Source organism: Podarcis erhardii (genome assembly GCF_964252035.2).
Source record: "Podarcis erhardii genome assembly, chromosome: 1".
NCBI classification, from domain to species: domain Eukaryota; kingdom Metazoa; phylum Chordata; class Lepidosauria; order Squamata; family Lacertidae; genus Podarcis; species Podarcis erhardii.
In genome coordinates, this window is record NC_138497.1 from 14,029,786 (window position 1) to 14,049,169 (window position 19,384).

Sequence of the window (19,384 nt, forward strand, 5' to 3'; positions counted from 1 at the left end):
CAGGCACTCCTGTCTTCCACTGCCTCCCGCAGTTTGGTCAAACTCATGCTGATAGCTTTGAGAACACTGTCCAACCACCTCGTCCTCTGTTGTCCCCTTCTCCTTGTGCCCTCCATCTTTCCCAACATCAGGGTCTTTTCCAGGGAGCCTTCTCTTCTCATGAGGTGGCCAAAGTATTGGAGCCTCAGCCTCAGGATCTGTCCTTCCAGTGAGCACTCAGGGCTGATTTCCTTCAGAATGAAAAGGTTTGATCTTCTTGCAGTCCATGGGACTCTCAAGAGTCTCCTCCAGCACCATAATTCAAAAGCATCAATTCTTCGGCGATCAGCCTTCTTGATGGTCCAGCTCTCACTTCCATACATCACTACTGGGAAAACCATAGCTTTAACTATACGGGCCTTTGTTGGCAATTTATAGGTATACATCATTTTAATTCTATCAAATGTTTAATTGTATTTTAATGACTGACCTTTTAAAAAGCTTTTTAGCAGTTCTTGTTTTTAGATCCAGCTTTTAAATGAGAACTGGATCCTGTCTCTTCCACATCTCTAGCTCAGAAGCACCTGTTGTTCTCAAACCCTCCAAATGCCTCTATTTTCCAGGGACAGCCCTGGATTTACAGAAGCCGTCCCAGTTTCTGATTTGATCCTGGAATGTCCCACTTCTCCTTAGGACATCTCTATTTTCACTGGAGAAATGTTGGAGTGTATGGAGTTATGGGACCCCTGAGCCAAGGAAAACAACTTTTAGAAGGCAGTCCTGTATAGGGACGTTTGCTAATGTTTGATGTTTTATCATGTTTTTATATATTTTTGAATATGCCCAGAGTGGCTGGGTCAACCCAGTCAGATGGGCAGGGTAATAATAATAATAATAATAATAATAATAATAATAATACATCATCTCTATTTTCATTGGAGAAATGTTGGAGAGTATGTTTTCTGTGCTCACCAATGTGACCCACTATTTGGCACCTGGGTCCACTTGATCCCTTTGGGGGTTCTAATTGAAAACAAAATAAATACCACAAGTCGAAAATCTGGCCAAATCTGGTCTAAACCATCTATAATGCTACAAGGAAGATCAACCCTTCTAGGCTTACGAAAGTCCCATTTCAAGCTTAGAAAACACCTCCTCACCCCTGTTTTCTTTGTTTTAAATTAGAAAGTGAGATGTAAATACTCCTGAGATTCTCCGCTCCACAAGCTGTCAGAATGCCTCAGGATGTACCTCACACAGCTTCCTGAAACATCATTCTCTCAGCAGTGGTGAATCTCTGAACCTCTATTTATTTATTTTCTCATCCCTTTTATGTTTGCCCACCAAAACTCAGAGTACTGCATTGTTTTGATTCAGCCAGAGGGTATCTTCTATATGAATTCCTTTCTGACATGCTTTATGGATCAGCATAATTTATGCTGGGTCTTTAATCATGCATTACTTGAAAAGTATTATTATTATTATTATTATTATTACTACTACTACTACTACTATTAAACCTTCTAAACCGCTGTCTCACAGTAATTTACACATAAAATAAATTGCATATAAAATAATTAAAAACACAAAAAACAACAGATACATTTAAAACAAAACAGAGACTAGAATGATAAGCATATTCACCTAAAAAATGTTCTCCGGACAACCTTGTGATCTTAACAACATGATAATGTTGGGCACAACATTATTGTGGGCACAACCTCCTCAGCCAGTTTGGGCACTGGTGAGGGATTATGGTGTTGCTGTGCAAAACTTCTAGAAGGTACCATGTTGACTACCCTGATGTAGGAGGAGAATCACATGACTGAGTTCTCTAATATGTGACAAGTTCAACAAATGGAATGCAAGATGCTGTGGGATGAATTAACTGAATCCCCTCCAGCCACAGGCTCAATCAGAACCGAGGCAAATTTTCTCTAAAGACATTTTGCTGAGAACATTTCTGAGGTGTCTCTTTTTCACATGCCCCTAGAATAACAAGGCCACTCTGCAGAATTCTCTCAGCATATTGCCTGCCATTTTCCATGGCAGCTGCCATTCCACACACCTCTCTCTTTCACACACACACCCTCTATCAGCATCCCAGAATGACTCAGGGCATCATGGTGGATACAAAATGGCGGCTCCATCGCCACCACAGTTGCCGTTGCCACTTGCAGAGATAGCAAAATTAAAAATTAGGTTTAAACAAAGAAGCTGTGCTAATGGTGAGCCTCACCTTTGAGAAACTCTTTGAGAACATCTCCTCTCTGGCAGAGAAGTTTGGTGAAATGTTCCCCACAATTTCTCTCTTCCACAAACAGGACTTCATGAGGCCTTTTATTCTGCACTTGTCTCGTCTCATGGCTCTTGTCAGCACCATCAGCAGGTGGCCCAATCTCTTCTGTGATGTGACTCATTTCCCCTCAGTTGCCAAGTTCTCTAGACTTGTGGGCTCACAGGCCTTCTTGAACATTCATGTATAGAAAATACTGTAATTAATATACTTCCTTCTCTTTTTATTCCAGCTTCCCTGAGGTTAAGTAGACTCTACTGCCAATAGATTTATGCATTTCAATGTGTGATTAGAAACAGAATTAATCTTATTTAGGTTGAGGGGGGAAAAATCAACAATTGAACAACCTAATCAAAGCATTTAAAGAACTGCCGGATTGTATATTATAAATCATAACATAATTAGAACTGAATTGATTTTTCCATTAACATGAAATTAAGACTAATTTCCTCATGCTATATTTACTCTAATATTCCCCAGATGCAAATGTGGAGTCATAAAATGTTTAGTAAAAATGATCTTCTAATTGTTTCCTGGGTTGAGCCATTACATCATCACTTTGATTTCTTCTTCGATGCTTCTAAACAATGCTTCTCATCCTTTGTCTTTTCCTGACAGTGCAATAAAGAGCAACCTTCAAATCCTGAAGACATTACAGCACGGCTGAGAGAAATATCATCCACTCCCCCTCAAAATTGCTTGCTTAGGAAACAATGTAAGTAAGGATATCAATTTAAGTTAATCCGCTTGATTTCATTTTATACAAGCAAGAGGCCTTCTGCTTTCCTCCTCAGCCAATGGTTCATATACCACAGTGGTGGGGAACCTATGGCCTAATGGCTCATTTAGGCGCACAGTGTTATCTCATCTATTTATTTTATAAGATGTCTTACCAACCTTTCACCGTAAGGTCTCAGGGGTAGGTTACTTCAGCACAGGACACAGTTATAAAAACAGATAAAACAAAGCTGCACTCTGGGCAGCTTCCAACAAATTCAAACACAAAATAATAATAATAATAATAATAATAATAATAATAATAATAATAATAATTTATTTGTACCCCGCCCATCTGGCTGGGTTTCCCCAGCCATTCTGGGTGGCTTCCACAAAGACCAAAAATACACTAAGATGTCACACATTAAAAACTTCCCTGAACAGGGCTGCCTTAAGATGTCTTCTGAATGTCAGGTAGTTGTTTATCTCTTTGACATCTGGTGGGAGGGTGTTCCACAGGGTGGGCGCCACTACCAAGAAGGCCCTCTGCCTGGTTCCCTGTAGCTTTGTTTCTCGCAATGAGGGAACTGCCAGAAGGCCCTCTGCCCTGGACCTCAGTGTCCAGGCAGAACGATGGGGGTGGAGACGCTCCTTCAGATATACTGGACCAAGGCTGTTTAGGGCTTCAAAGGTCAGCACCAGCACTTTGAATTGTGCTCAGAATGTTCTGGGAGCCAATGTAAGTCTGTCAAGACTGGTGTTATGTGGTCTCGGCGGCTGCCCCCAGTCAACAGTCTAACTGCCGCATTCTGGATTAGTTGTAGTTTCCGGGTCACCTTCAAAGGTAGCCCCACATAGAGCACATTGCAGTAGTCCAAGCGGGAGATAACTAGAGCATGCACCACTCTGGCGAGACAGTCCACAATATGACATCATTCATTAAAAACCTCCCTTCAGATGTCTTCTAAAAGTCAGATAGTTGTCTATTTGTTTGACATCTGAGAGGGCGTTCCACAAGGAGGGCACCACTGCTGAGAAGGCCCTCTGCCTGGTTCCCTGTAACTTCGCTTCTCTCTCTCAGAGCTGGACATCAGTGTCCGTGCTGAACGATGGGAGTGGAGATGCTCCATAATGTACATAATAATGTCCCTTGACTGTCAAAGCGTAGGGTAAAGAGCTGCATCTTTAGCATACAGTGGAAGCTGTACAAGGAAAATGCTAGGTGTGTCCCTGCGGGAGGGAGTTCCACAGCTTAGGAGCTGTCACAGAGAAAGCCTGCTCCCAGGTCTCCATTCACTACATTTTCAAGGTTGGTGGAACTAGCAAGAGAGTAGTTCCCTGCGCCAATCTTAACACCACAGAAGGATAGATGTGGTAGGTGCTCTCATGGCCAGCCTCAATGCCTAGAGTCCTTGATCAGCTGCCCAGGCATAAAGTACTCAGGTAGGGTCCTCTGCCAATGCATTCCTTGGGGTTCCTTTAATTTTGTTTTCCTGACTCATCACCCTGAGCAGCAACAGGTGGATAGATGATGTACATTTCCTACACTGCTAAGGATGAGGGCCAAATTCATTCAGTTTGAATTTCATAGCGGACCAACCCAAATCAACATTCCCAAACTTGCCTGCAGATCAGAATGCAGCTATCAGTCAAATTATGCTCTTCTACATTTTGAGCAATGTACCTTCAATCCCCCAAAGTGTGTGCACATGGATTTTGCAAAAAACATGTACAAAAGGCAACTTTCGGAGGAAACTGCTTTGGGGAAATGTGTAGTTTAATGGAAGAACATGTACAAAATGCATACAATGTACATGAAGATTTTTAATGCATTCTTTTGGAAACTCCATGAAAAATGGGATGGAGCGTAACTACAACTGAATATTAGCAAGGGTGGCACAGAACGGACTTAGAATGAACCACCCATTTCTACCCATAACCTAGCCTTGCTCTGGAGCATTGGTGGGAGGGGGGGGGCAGAATAAATTTATTTAGCCAGGCAATGCTGCTTCAATCACTGCCACTGCAACAGTGTAACCCTACCAAGTTCTGCTAATGAAGGAGGGACCTCACCAGAGGACATTTCACCCAGGGCCCCCTCAAATCTGGAGTTGGTCCTCAGTACTCAGTGGGTGGTGCTGTGGTTTAAACCACTGTGCTGCTTGGACTTGCTGATCAGAAGGTTGGCAGTTCGAATCCCCATGACGGGGTGAGCTCCCGTTGTTCAGTCTCAGCTCCTGCCTACCTAGCAGTTCAAAAGCATGTTAAAGTGCAAGTAGATAAATAGATATCACTCCGGCAGGAAGGTAAACAGCGTTTCCATGCGCTGCTCTGGCTTCGCCAGAAGCGGCTTAGTCATGCTGGCCACATGACCCGGAAAAACTGTCTGCAGAAGCAGACAAACGCTGGCTCCCTTGGCCTGTAAAGTGAGATGAGCACCGCTGTGCTGGGCCAGGGGTTATCCCGAGCAACGCAGTCCAGGTCCAGTCCCAAATCCAAGGATTCCAAAAGGAGTCAGTCCAAGAGGCCCAAGGCAGGAAACTAGGCTAGGTCAGGCACAGGGTAACAGGCAGGTTGCAGCAATGTTGCTCCTGCAACCTGGGGCGGGATCCAGCAGCCTTTTATCTCTGATGGGGTAACGGTCGGTCCTGATCCCCTGGTGACTCACCTCCCTGTCTCACCCAAAGGCGAGCACTCCTCCTGCAAGTACTCAGGTCTCTCCTTCTCTCAGACCTCAGTCTCTGCAGCTCGGGAGATGTCGGTGGGTTACTAGACCCAGAGGCAGCCTCAGCCTCTCCTGACCCAACTGGTAGTGGAGCAGCTGCACGTGATTGCCCAGCAGAGGGTAAAGAGGTAATCCCCGCATCTGGAGCCAGGGCAGGCTCAGGCCCCTGACTCAGCCCAGCTGGTGCTTGTTGCAGGGGAACCTGTGCAGACTGGGGCTCTTCAGAATCAGGCCCCAGACTTGTTTAGATGCCACCTGAGAGAGAGGATCTGGTGCGGACTGAGACTCTCTGGTTCCGAGTCAGAGCCCGAGTCCCAGGCCATCACAGACGCAACCTCAGAGTCATTCGTGGCTGGATTTAACAGTCGGGGTCCCTTTACCTTTACCTTTACTATGTAACTTAACTTGGAGCAGTGGGGTGCCATTTGCTGCTCCAACTCAGGTCAATAAGATATATTGGGCTGAACTTGCTCCTACAGGAGGGAGCGATGGCCGCCAACATGGATGGCTTTAACAATTTCGTAGAGGATAAGCCTATTAATAGCAACTAGCCACAAAGGCTGTACTCTGCCTCCACAGTCAAAAGTAATAATGCTTCTGAATACCAGTTGCTAGAAGAGTCGGACATGACTAAATGACTAAACAACAACAACAACAACATGGGAAGGGAGAGTGCTGTTGTGCTCAGGTCCTGCTTGCAGGTTTCCCACAGTCATCTGGGTGGCCACTGGGAGAACAGGATGCCGGAGTAGATGGGCCATTGGCTCTTCTTATCTTCTTATGACTGTCCAAATAGCTATTGTACAAACTGTGGCTTGCACCAGCCTGATGGACAGCAGAAGCCCCATCCAACAATGAGAGCAGTGTTTCCCAAACTCGGGTCTCCCGCTGTGTTCGGACTACGATTCCCATCATCCCTGACCACTGGTTCTGCTAGCTAGGGGTGATGGGAGTTGTAGTCTGAAAACAGTCAGCGACTCAAGTTTGGGATATACTGATTTAGAGGAAGCACCAAGGCTCAGTGGTGGAGCATCTGCTCTTCACACAGAAGTCTCAGGTTCAATGAGCAGCATCTCTGAGTAGGACTGGATGAAACCCCCCTCCCTGAAATCCTAGAGCAGCGGTTCTTAACCTGTGGGTCCCCAGATGTTGTTGGACTACAACTCCCATCATCCCTGAGCTCTGGCCTTGCCAGCTAGGAGTGATGGGAGTTGTAGTTCAACAGGGGACCCACAGGTTGAGCAAGGCTGACCTAGAGAGACACCGCCAGTCAGTTTAGGCATAACTGAGCTAGGCTGGTCTGACTCCGGATAAGGAAGCTTCCTGCATTCCTATGTTCTTAACACTCAGTTCATCTTCAAAATAAATAAGTGAAATGAAAGCTCTTTGTCGCGCTGAGAAATTCCTCTGCTAACCCTTCTCCTCATTCTCCATGCAGTGTTACATTCACTGCCTTAGGCTCTTCCTTTGCCTTCTTCTGATGTGAAGGGTTTTGCTTTTTTTTTAATTCTTGGAGCATATGGCTAGGGAAATTGAGTGCTGAGACGCTACCTCACTCGAGCACGGACGCAATCAGATTTCTTGGGCTGTAATTTCATTTGCTCCAAAGGCCGCCCTTAATCAGCAAGGCAAGTTTTTTAACCAACCAGGATGGTTCCCTCCCCACTTTTTGTCAGCATAATGCGCTCTTGACCTTGAGTGCTAATTGGATCTAAGTGCCCAGAGACCAACCACAGGGAGCCTCCATGCCTCAAGACCACAGGAACGTATAAAGTAACTTGATGTAAATATTTAAAATAACACGATCGCCCTTTGCCGCAGGTAGAAGGAAATGGGAGAACAGAGATGGTGCAACTTTTATAAGGATAAAACAAGCTTGAGGAGAAAAGGGGAAAGGTGGTGGGGGGAGGACAAGTGAAAGTTGCATGGTTTTATCCTGGAGGAGAAATCCATTTTAAATAGATTTATACCTGGAATTTGGTGGTCCTGACCCATTTGGATTTTGTTGGCAACTGAGCCTGGATAGCTCAGTTGGTCAGAGCATGATGCTGATAACACCAAGGCTGCAGGTTCGATCCCCGTAAAGGACAGCTGCATATTCCTGTATTGCAAGGGGTTGGACTAGATCAATGTTTCCCAACCTTGTGCCTCCAGCTGTTTTTGGACTACAATTCCCATCATCCCTTGTCACTGGTCTTGCTAGTTAGGGATGATGGGAGTTGTAGTTCAAAAACAGCTGGAGGCACAAGGTTGGGAAACACTGGACTAGATGATCCTCAGGGTCTCTTCCAGCTCTCCGATTCTATGAAAGGGAATCACTCTAGCCACCGATCAGCTAATGGGCATCTTCAGGAGCCACACTTCCGTGTGAGTCATGTGACCTTCGTGAAATCACCCCCCCCCCCCCAAAAAAAAACCACTAATGTGTGTATTAGGGAAACTTGCATGAAATGTCTATGTTAAGAGAAAATACTGATGAATTTTCATGAGGACTGGTTTTTTTAGGGGGGGGGATTGCAAACTGATGTGGAAATGCGGAGAATGGAATTTAAGGTTAGAAAAATGAGAAATGGAGAGATACCCAAACTGAGAAATTCGACAATCCCTAGCTGGCAGTTTCAATGCCTAAGAGTAAAACGACAAGACTTTCATCCCAAACCAGCTCTAGATATGCTTAGTTATTTTAGTTAGTTAGTTTGTTAGTTAGTTAGTTAGTTAGTTAGTTAGTTAGTTAGTTAGTTAGTTAGTGTCAGAGTCACCCGTGGTCCCAGCTCACAAGAGACCAAAGTCCACTCCAGCTTATGTACAAAAGCTTTTATTGAAGAACATCAGTAGCTTTACATCCGAGGTCCGTGACTCTACGTCTGTTACCCTTAGACCGCTGTAGTCCCCTCTGAGTCAGTCCCGCCTCTACACCAGTTTAAGAGGCTTGTACTGGTCCACCTCTTTCTCTCTTTCCTTTTCCGCAGGGTCTTTCTGCCCCCCTGTGTTCTCTCCCTTCGGGACTCTCCAGAGGCTGAATCCTCTGCCGCCTCCTCCCCCCTCCTTCGGGCTTTGGGACCAGGCTCCTCCCCGGGACTCTCTTCATTTCCGCGCGCCTCCCATTTTGAACTTGGCGCGCTTACGTTGCTCCTGACCTTCCTTTCGACAGTTACACTCCCCTCAATACTACTTTCCTCCCCTTCCGGCAGGACGTTTTGCCCTGATCTCCTTCCCCTCTCTGCTTCCTGTTCTGCTCCTTCTGACACACTGGTCACTCCTCCCCCCTCACTCCGTTCCAGCGGAGCAGCCGGTCTCGCTCTCCAACTCCCACTGGGGGTTCCCCCTTCGTTTCCCTGCTCCTGACTGCTTCCCCCTCTAGCTCCCCTTGGCTTGACCAGAGGGGCTCCCTTTTGGGAGTCCTCCGATTCACTGGACGGACTCATGGACAATCTTGGGTCATTGTCATCCTCTTCCTCGTCAGTCTGGAATCCTTCCCCCTCACTCTGCGTCTCTCTCCCTGAACCCCTGACATCCATCCCCCCCTCGAAGCCCCCCCTTCCCCCCTCCCGGCCCTCGGAGGCAGGTCGTGGGAGCCGCAGCTCCTCGGAGGTAGATGCAGGATACAGTTCGTTTGCTTCAATGTCCTCTGCTAGCAGCTTGGTGTATGTGTGTTCGAATGCGGGTTCTTCGCCCAAGGTGTTCTCGGCTCCCTCTTCCATTGCTACTTCGTCTGGTGCTGCCTGCCAAGGCCCCGTCAGCCATTTCTTGCGCCAGTCGTCCTCTGGTTGCTCGTCCCACCAGTAAGAGGGTTCTGTGTCTACCCCCGAACACGATCCCCTGGGCGGGCTTGATTCTGGCGTTCTCTCCTCGGCGGAAGAAAAGCCCCTGAAAGTACTGTCTGAAAGTGTGGGCGTAAAGAGCCAGTCATCAAAATACTCGGCTGGCATGGGTCTATGCGGGAAAAGTGCATGGAACTCGTCTTTCAGAAGAGGTTCGTCTAAAGCGTAGTCCGGCACCCAAATATTGGCACTGGCCGGGGTACCCTCTCTGGCTAGAAAGTATTCTACTCCCTCTACCCCCCATCTCGAGTCCAGGATCTCAGTGACCTCGTTGAGTGGTTCGGCCCTGGGCGCCCCCTCCCTCTCGGGTGACTGAGTGCGTGCGTGCGGTACTGTTTCAGACTCCTGAAACCTGTGCGGGGTCTTGTAGGGAGTGAGCACCGACCTATGAAAGACCGGGTGCACTCTGGAACCTTCGGGGAGGGCCAATCGAAAAGCTACAGGGTTAATCCTAGCCTCCACCTGGTATGGCCCTAGCTGCCTGTGTCCCAGCTTCTTCTTAGCCAACGACCTGGCTGGCATCGCTTGGGCCGCTAACCATACCCAGTCCCCCACCTGGATGTCCTCTCCCACTCTCCTATTCTTGTCCGCCTGCACCTTATATGCTTGTTTGGCTAGCTCCAAATGTCTCCGCAGCTCCTCGTGCACCTCTTGCAGCTCTGCTGTGAACTGGTCGGCTTCTTGCGTCACCCCCTCTCCCGGTGTTACGAACCCCGGGAAGGTTCTGGGATGACGACCATTGTTCGCGAAGAACGGCGTCACCCCCGTCGACGCGTGCTTCGTGTTGTTGTAGGCAAACTCCGCCATCGGCAGGTAGTCCACCCACGCCGCCGGGCGCTGATTGGCGTAACATCTCAGGTACTGCTGCATGATCGCGTTGACTCTCTCTGCTTGGCCGTTGGTCTGCGGATGCCTTGCCGACGTTAGGTTGATCTTGACATGCAGGATACCTAGAAGCTTCCTCCAAAAAGTAGAAAGAAATTGGCGCCCCCTGTCGGACAGGATGGATTGTGGCAGCCCATGCACCTTGAACACGTGATCGATGAAGAGTTTGGCGGTCTGTTCCGCCGTCGCCACCTTCGCGCAAAGAATGAAGTGCGCCATCTTGGTGAACAGGTCCACCACCACCAGCACCGCCGTCTTGCCTCTGGAGCTGGGCAGGTCAGTGACAAAGTCCAGCGCCACCCTCTCCCACGGTTGCTGTGGCGTCTCCAGCGGTTCCAGTAACCCCGCTGGCTTCTGGTGCACTGGCTTGGACCTCTGACAAGTGTCACACCTGGCGACGTAATCCGCTATCTCTCCCCGCATCTGGGGCCACCAAAAGTCCCTGGCCACCAGTTCTATTGTCTTCTCCTTGCCGAAGTGTCCCGCACTGGGGGCGTCGTGCAACTGCTGCAGAACCCTCGCGCGGAGCTCTTCGCCCGGTACGTAGAGGGCCCCTTTGTGAGTTAACAGCCCGTCGCGTAATTGGAACTCATCTTCTCTCTGCGAACCCCTGCGCAGCGCCTCCATCTTGGATTGTGCAAATCGATCTACTTGCAACGCACGTCGCACCGCGTCCAGGTCGACTGCGATGGTGGCGCACGTCCACGCCTGCGGTGCGAAAATGTGCTTGGCTGACACTGGCGCTGCTTCCTCGAGATATTGCGGTTTCCTGGAGAGCGCGTCGGCTATAACGTTGGATTCTCCCGGGATGTATTCTATCCTGAAGTCGAAATCCGCGAAGAATTCAGCCCAGCGCATGTGTCTTTGGCTCTGGAGCTTCGCCGTGCGCCAATACTCTAAGTTCTTGTGATCTGTGCGGACCTGCACTGTGTGCTTGGCACCTATGAGGAAGTGTCGCCACGCTTTGAAGGCAGCGTGGATGGCCAACAGCTCTCTGTCCCATATGGTGTAGTTTTGCTCCGCCTTGCTGAGCTTTCGGGAGTAAAAGGCACAGGGTCTCCAATTTCCTTGGGAATCTTCTTGCAGGAGCACGGCTCCCACCGCTCTGTCTGAGGCGTCGGTCTCTACTCGCATGGGTCTGCCCGGATTCACGTGCATCAGCTGCTCCTCGGAAGCGAAGAGGCTTTTAAGCTTCCTAAAAGAGCGCTCCGCCTGTTCCGTCCAAGCGAACTTCTTCTTTTTGGAACTGAGGGTGTCCGTGATTGCTGCTGTCTCCTTTGCAAAACCCCTGATGAATTTGCGGTAGAAATTGGCGAACCCAACAAATCTCTGGACCTCCTTCCGATTGCGTGGGCTCTTCCAGTCTAACACGGCGCGGACCTCGACGCTGTCCATGGCCAGCCCCTTGTCAGACAGCTTGTAGCCGAGGAAATCCACCTCCGTCACATCAAACTGGCATTTCTCCAACTTGGCGTAGAGCCTGTGTTCTCGCAGTCTCTGCAGGACCTCCTTCACGTCTCTTTCATGAGCCTCCTGCGATTCCGAAAAGATCAGGATGTCGTCGAGGAAACACACACACTTCTTGTAGAGGAGCCCCGCCAGCACGTGATGCATAAAGGCTTGGAAGATGTGAGATCCATTTTGGAGACCAAACGGCTTAACTCTGTATTCATACGTGCCCAGAGGCGTGAACATGGCCGTCTTCCACTCATCGCCCTCCCGGATACGGATGAGATTATACGCTCCACGCAGATCCAACTTGGTGAAGATCTTCCCCTTCCGCACGGTTGCTAGGAGGTCATCAATCTTGGGCATGGGAAAGGCCTTGGGCTTGGTCATGGAATTTATGGCCCTGAAATCCACAATGAGTCTTTTCTGGGGCGTGTCTTTCTTCTTTACAAAAAACACAGGACTGCCCCCCACTGCTTTGGACTCCCGGATGAATCCACGCTTCAAATTATGCTCTATGAACTCCCTGAGTTCTTGCATCTCGTCCTCAGACATGGAATACAGCTTCGCAGTCGGCAGCTGCGCCCCCAGCAACAGGTCGATCGCGCAATCGTAAGGTCTGTGGGGCGGCAGCCGGTCAGCTTCCTTCTCGCAGAAAACCTCCAGGAAACTCTCGTACTTGCGAGGAACTGCCTGCGCCATGCCAAGTTGCAGCTGCTGCTCCGCCCCTTCCTCCTGGCTGGACTGGATACAATGTTGAGCACAGTACGATGAGCAAAAGGTGATCTGCCATTGGTACCACGCTATCGCAGGACTGTGTCTCTCCAGCCAACTCATGCCTAGTACTATAGGCGTGTCCGACAGGCGGGTGACATTGAAGCTGATGACTTCTCTATGATGTCCAATCCGCATCTCCATGGGAGGCGTCTGTTGCACAACTTGTCCTCCCAGCAATTTCCTGCCATCAACCGTGACTACGTTTAGAGGCGTTGTCGCGGGCAGAAGCGCTATGCGATGCTGCTTGACGAAATGCACCCCCACAAAGTCCGCGTTGCTCCCAGAATCGATCGTGATGGGGACTTCCAGGGTGGTTCCGTTCGGCAACTGGAGTGTTGCAGTGAGCTGCACCGTTGGCTTGGGTGGTAAAGGGTCTGTACGTTGCAAAGGCACTGGGGACTGCTCTACAGATTCGCCTGGCTGAGCCCCAGCAGCTCTGCTTCCAGCCAGGCACTGTCGTTTCCCTGAGGCTGCTCCTCTTGCATCACTTCTGCTGCCACTGTTGCTAAGGCTGCAGTGTGCTTCTGGGGCCTCTGGGGACACTCTTTCGCCATGTGTAGTGCACTGTCACAGATGTAACATTTCCTGTTCCCTCTAGGAGGCTTCGCCTTTACTGCACCGGATGCTGGAACTCTGGCTGTTGCTTGAGCCTTAGCACCACCAATTTCCATCGGTTCCTCCCCCTGCCGCGCCAGAGGCGAGGGATGTGCCTGGCTGAAGTCTCTGGGGAGAAAAGGAGGCGTCCTTGCCGGTGCACGCGCCTGGCGTCCCTCCTCATTGTGCCAAGGACGTTCTTCGTGCCGTACCCCTATTGCAAGAGCCCTCTGCACGACGTCCTCCAGGGTCTGAGGTCTGTCTCCCCTGGCAAGTTCATCTTTTATGGGGCCGCTGAGACCCTCCCAGAACAAATCTCTACTGGTTTGCAGTCCTTCTCCCAGCCTAATACAGTCAATAAGGCGAAAAATCGCGAATGATACTGACGCACAGTGGTTCTCCCTTGCCGCAACCCGTGCATTTCCCTGCGTGCAAGATCAAGATCCACGGTAGACTGGAAACAAGCGTCCATCGCTTTAATAAATTCATCAGAATCGCGGCGGGCAGGGCCGTCTTCGCGCCACAAATTGCGCAACCAGGCTCTTGCCTCCCCATGCAAATGAGACACAATAAACCCCACTTTCTCCTCTTCATCTTTAAAGTCATTACGAAGCAAATGCAGTGCATACAAGACGTCTGCTCTGAAACTTGGGTAGTGCTTTAGGTTCCCATCGAAGTGGGTGACTAGACTGCCCCCCCGCCTTCCAAGTCCAATCCCCTCTGATCTGGACCCTGGGAACCCTTCCTTGCTTGCACGCTCCCACCTTATTTGCAGGTCCTGGCAGCGCTTCTCCGCTTCATCACTCTTCTTCTGAGATGCAATGACTGCAGCGGTGAGTTCTGTAACTGCGCTTCGCAGTGTTGTCAGCTGTTCCTCCGCACTCATCGCTGCCACCGGTCGTGAGCTTTGCAAAAAAAAAATTTTGCGTTCTTGGAGAGGGGACTTGCTGTCAGAGTCACCCATGGTCCCAGCTCACAAGAGACCAAAGTCCACTCCAGCTTATGTACAAAAGCTTTTATTGAAGAACATCAGTAGCTTTACATCCGAGGTCCGTGACTCTACGTCTGTTACCCTTAGACCGCTGTAGTCCCCTCTGAGTCACTCCCGCCTCGACACCAGTTTAAGAGGCTTGTACTGGTCCACCTCTTTCTCTCTTTCCTTTTCCGCAGGGTCTTTCTGCCCCCCTGTGTTCTCTCCCTTCGGGACTCTCCAGAGGCTGAATCCTCTGCCGCCTCCTCCCCCCTCCTTCGGGCTTTGGGACCAGGCTCCTCCCCGGGACTCTCTTCATTTCCGCGCGCCTCCCATTTTGAACTTGGCGCGCTTACGTTGCTCCTGACCTTCCTTTCGACAGTTACACTCCCCTCAATACTACTTTCCTCCCCTTCCGGCAGGACGTTTTGCCCTGATCTCCTTCCCCTCTCTGCTTCCTGTTCTGCTCCTTCTGACACACTGGTCACTCCTCCCCCCTCACTCCGTTCCAGCGGAGCAGCCGGTCTCGCTCTCCAACTCCCACTGGGGGTTCCCCCTTCGTTTCCCTGCTCCTGACTGCTTCCCCCTCTAGCTCCCCTTGGCTTGACCAGAGGGGCTCCCTTTTGGGAGTCCTCCGATTCACTGGACGGACTCATGGACAATCTTGGGTCATTGTCATCCTCTTCCTCGTCAGTCTGGAATCCTTCCCCCTCACTCTGCGTCTCTCTCCCTGAACCCCTGACAGTTAGTTAGTGTCAGGGAACTGCCATCGGAGCCAGAGGAGGAGGGAGGGCTCCAGAGGGATGCCGGAGAGCGTCCCAGGAGGGAGAGAGGCAGCCCATCTGCGGGGGAAGGAAATCAGCGTAGTACCAGTGGAGAAGGGGGGCAGATGGGGGAATCGGCGAGGAGGCTCCATGACTCTTCGCCGGAGACCAGCGGGGAGAGCACGGGTCCTCCACTGCCCACACCCTCACTGCGCAGAAGACTTCCGCGCAGGGAGAGTAGGCGGAGACTTGGCGTCAAAGAACTTCTTTGCTGGAAGAAGTTCAAGAAACGCCCACTGACGGATTCTGCCAGCAATTGAGACAGCCACAGATGAGTGGCTGTCCGGTCAGAAAGGGTTCACCTAGGTAACCCAGCCAAGTGTGGCGACGACTTATGCACGAGCAACCCCTAGAACCATTACAGTTAGTTAGTTAGTTAGTTAGTTAGTTAGTTAGTTAGTTAGTGTTATGGCACGAGGGGTGGTGGGGCCAGGTGATAGGAATACAGGTGATACTCCACACTCTCCCCTCCTGTGGTTCTAAGCATGAGAGAAGAAGAGCATCTGCACAGAGCTTCAGTGAATCACCTTATTTGTCAAGGCCGTAAGTCATAACATCTGTAGAAAACCATAAAAACAAAATAAAATTTACAATTTGGTGATTTGTAGTAAATTGTAGCATCGTATATCACAACAGCAGTCAATTATGTCTTCTGCTTCAGCTCCTTGACATGCTTTGGTTGCTCCGCAAGCAAAAGGGGCAACGTTCTGAACCAAGCCAATATTTCTGGTCGCAAGTAAGAGCTCAATCAAGTAGGGTCCGGATCCCTGTATGGGACAGCTGCATATTCCTGCATTGCAGGGGGTTGGACTAAAGGACCCTCAGAGTCCCTTTCAACTCTATGGTTCTATATGTAAGAGGCTTAGCAAATAATTATATTTTGGGAATGATTCATGTCCTTACGTAGCTGCATTGTTTTAGATCTTCTGGGTGTCCCAGGATCATCATAATAATAAATTTTATTTATATCCCGCCCTCCCCAGCCGAAGCCAGGCTCAGGGTGGCTAACAACAATAAAATAGTACAACATTCTAAAATCATTTCATTATAAAATTAATTCAAATCAATTTGATGGCAACCATTGGGCTAGAGTTCTGTGAAGATTGCCAAAGAAGGGAGTCAGGCTGTGCCCTGACCAAAGGCCTGGTGGAACAGCTCTGTCTTGCAGGCCCTGCAGAAAGATGTCAAGTCCCGCAGGGCCCAAGTCTCTTGTGACAGAGCGTTCCACCAGGGCCGAAAAAGCCCTGGCTCTAGTTGAGGCCAGCCTAACCTCTCTGTGGCCTAGGACCTTCAAGATGTTTTTGTTTGAAGACCGTAAGTTCCTCTGTGGGACATACCATGAGCGGCGGTCCCGTAGGTACGAGGGTCCTAGGCCGTATATATTATAATATATATATTATATAAACATATTATAAAATAGTTGTGTTCTATGTTATAAATCAAGCACTGCTGGGAATCATTTATTTTTGCTTCCCAATCTATTTCTTATCGATAAAAAAATTGGTGTAGCGTGACCATTTGTTTTCTGAAAGTGTGGCCCAGAGAAAAAAGTTTGAGAACCCCTGGTCTAGACCTAGAAGACCACTGCACCACCACCTGGACCTGAAGTAGCCCAATCTGCTCTACACTGAGAGGCAGTGGCTCCAGGATTTCAAATGGGGTCGCTTCAGGTCCTACCTGAAGATGCTGGGGATTGAACTTGGACCTTTCCCCATACAAAGCAGATGCGCTGCCACTAAGCCATGGTCTGGGGATGCTGCTTTTGCAGTATTCTTGGGGTGGGGAACTTATGGGCCTCCAGTTATTGTGTTGGTGTTGTTTAGTCATTTAGTTGTGTCCGACTCTTCATGACCCCATGGACCAGAGCACGCCAGGCACTCCTGTCTTCCACTGCCTCCCGCAGTTTGGTCAAACTCATGCTGGTAGCTTCGAGAACACTGTCCAACCATCTCGTCCTCTGCCATCTCCTTCTCCTTGTGCCCTCCATCTTTCCCAACATCAGGGTCTTTTCCAGGGAGTCTTCTCTTCTCATGAGGTGGCCAAAGTATTGGAGCCTCAGCTTCAGGATCTGTCCTTCCAGTGAGCACTCAGGGCTGATTTCCTTCCAAATGGAGAGGTTGGATCTTCTTGCAGTCCATGGGACTCTCAAGAGTCTCCTCCAGCACCATAATTCAAAAGCATCAATTCTTCGGCGATCAGCCTTCTTTATGGTCCAGCTCTCACTTCCACACATCACTACTGGGAAAACCATAGCTTTAACTATATGGACCTTCTCCAGATATTGGTGGACTCCAACTCCTATTGGCTTCTGTGACCATCACATATGATAGGAGTTGTACTCTAACACCTTCTGAAGTGTTAATGGTCCTCCACCCCTAAGTTAAAAGAAAGAGAGAGAGGTATTTATCTAGGCCAGCATTTCCCAAACTTAGGTCTCCAGCTCTTTGGGGACTACAGTTCCCAACATCCCTGATCACTGGTCTTGCTAGCTAGGGATGCTGGGAGTTGTAGTCCAAAAACAATGGGAGACCCAAGGATGGTCTGAAGCTACATGAAGCCATCACTTTGCTAAAGATGCCTAAATGGGAGACTGCCTCAGAACCACATGTTGCCTGACACAAGAAAGGCGGGATATAAAATTAATAAAATACATTTTTGTTGAAATGTCTCAAAAGACATTTTTTCTGAGCTTCTTTTTAAAAAAAATTAACATGATTTTTTTTCAAGCTCCCCCTGAAGTGTTGTGAGAATTTTCATCCTCCCTTGGAGAATATTGATCCATCACCATGCATATTATCTGTCGAGCTCCTTAACTAGCTTGATATATTTAGCATCTGGCCGCCAAGGCAGCACTCATTTCTCTCAATCATTGCAGAAGATCTTGGAACACTGATGGCATTCCTTAGCAAGCCATTAGCTGAATGCTATGTGCATTTACCTTCTTCATTTGCATTTAACAAGACTGATTCCATTCATCTTTTATGGATACGGTTTAAAGAAAAAGAGCTCTCATGATTTTCTAAGGTGGGCAGAGGAGAGAGTTTTATAGCAAGGGGTGAGGAACAGGGGGCAGATATGTTACCTGTAGCAGATTCTGTGTGCCAAGAGTCTGATTTGACGTCTTGTAAGGAGTCGAAAGAAAAGCAGAGTTTAAATATGCATTACAAATCCAGCAATACAATAAAGGGGTCCCAGCCATACACGCCACCATTTTATACAATCCCTTGACTATATTATTAGTTAATCATACACTCTGGTCCAGCTTTCACATCCTGTCTAGCACTTCATATACCGCCCGCAGCGATTACCATGCAGATATTATAGGCTGGTGGGTTTGAGGGGTTTTCCCCCCCCCTTAAAACGTTATCATTAGAAGATAGCTCAGACGCAAGACTTCGTAAATGCAGCGCTATCAAGGACTTACATGTTGGAACAATGTGTAGGGAAGAGATTCTGCCATCCTACTAATTGCATAAGAGCGGAGCTGCTGCTTCTTAATTAAAAAGTAACACAGAAGAAGCTATCCTATGTCAGATTCCACCCCCTTCCTTTCTCTCCAGTACTTTCTCCAGCAACGTATGCAAATGAGAACAGATACATTTTCTACATTCATATGTTGGAGTGAGTCCTTAGACATGAAAGGCTGAAGATTTACCAAGACTCAGCTCATTAGATACACTCGTCAAACACAGATTGCTTTTACCGTGTGTGACACATCTCAAGATTTAAGAGCTCAACCTGCTTACACTTTCAATTCCTGGTTCCTCGCATGGGGCATACCTGAGCGTACAAGAAGATGCTATTCGAATGTCACTTGGTAGGACACCGTGGTTTGTGAACAGTTCATTAGGACACTACAGATTCTTTTGTCCATTGAAAACATGTCAATAATAATAATAATACACAAGTTTGTTCTTAGAGTCCATACGCTTGTGCTGATGGTCCCTGAGTATAAAAATAAAGAGCCCAGATAGATTAATGTTTCAGGGATCCCACTCAGATTACCCTGGGAAAGATTTTATCCTGCTGTCAGCTGCTTCCAGATTGCAACTCATTTACTTTGTCCCATAGAACTAAATGGTGGTCCTTGAACAGCAGCCAGCATAGTTAGAGGGTCAGGTTAGGTTTAGGGGGTTTCAGGTGCAAATCAGGTTCAGATCCCCACTTGGTTATGAAGTTTGCTGGGTGGCCATGTTGCAGAGTAGGTTTTTTTGTCTCCCTACAAGACAGTAAAGACTATAAAGGTTTAAACCGGAAGTTTACTTAGGCCACATTCACACCACACATTTAATATGCTCTGCTCCCATGTTAAACAGTCCTGGCTTCCCACAAAGAATTCTGGGATCT

General features: G+C 48.7%; 1 long non-coding RNA gene across 1 annotated transcript; it reads left to right on the forward strand.

Moving 5' to 3' along the window:
* Window positions 1–1,840: 1,840 nt before the first annotated feature.
* Window positions 1,841–15,638, forward strand: LOC309345348. The gene is made up of 3 exons (XR_014158198.1): window positions 1,841–2,207; window positions 2,894–2,990; window positions 15,486–15,638. It is a non-coding gene; the product is annotated as an uncharacterized lncRNA (long non-coding RNA).
* The last annotated feature ends 3,746 nt before the right edge of the window (window positions 15,639–19,384 follow it).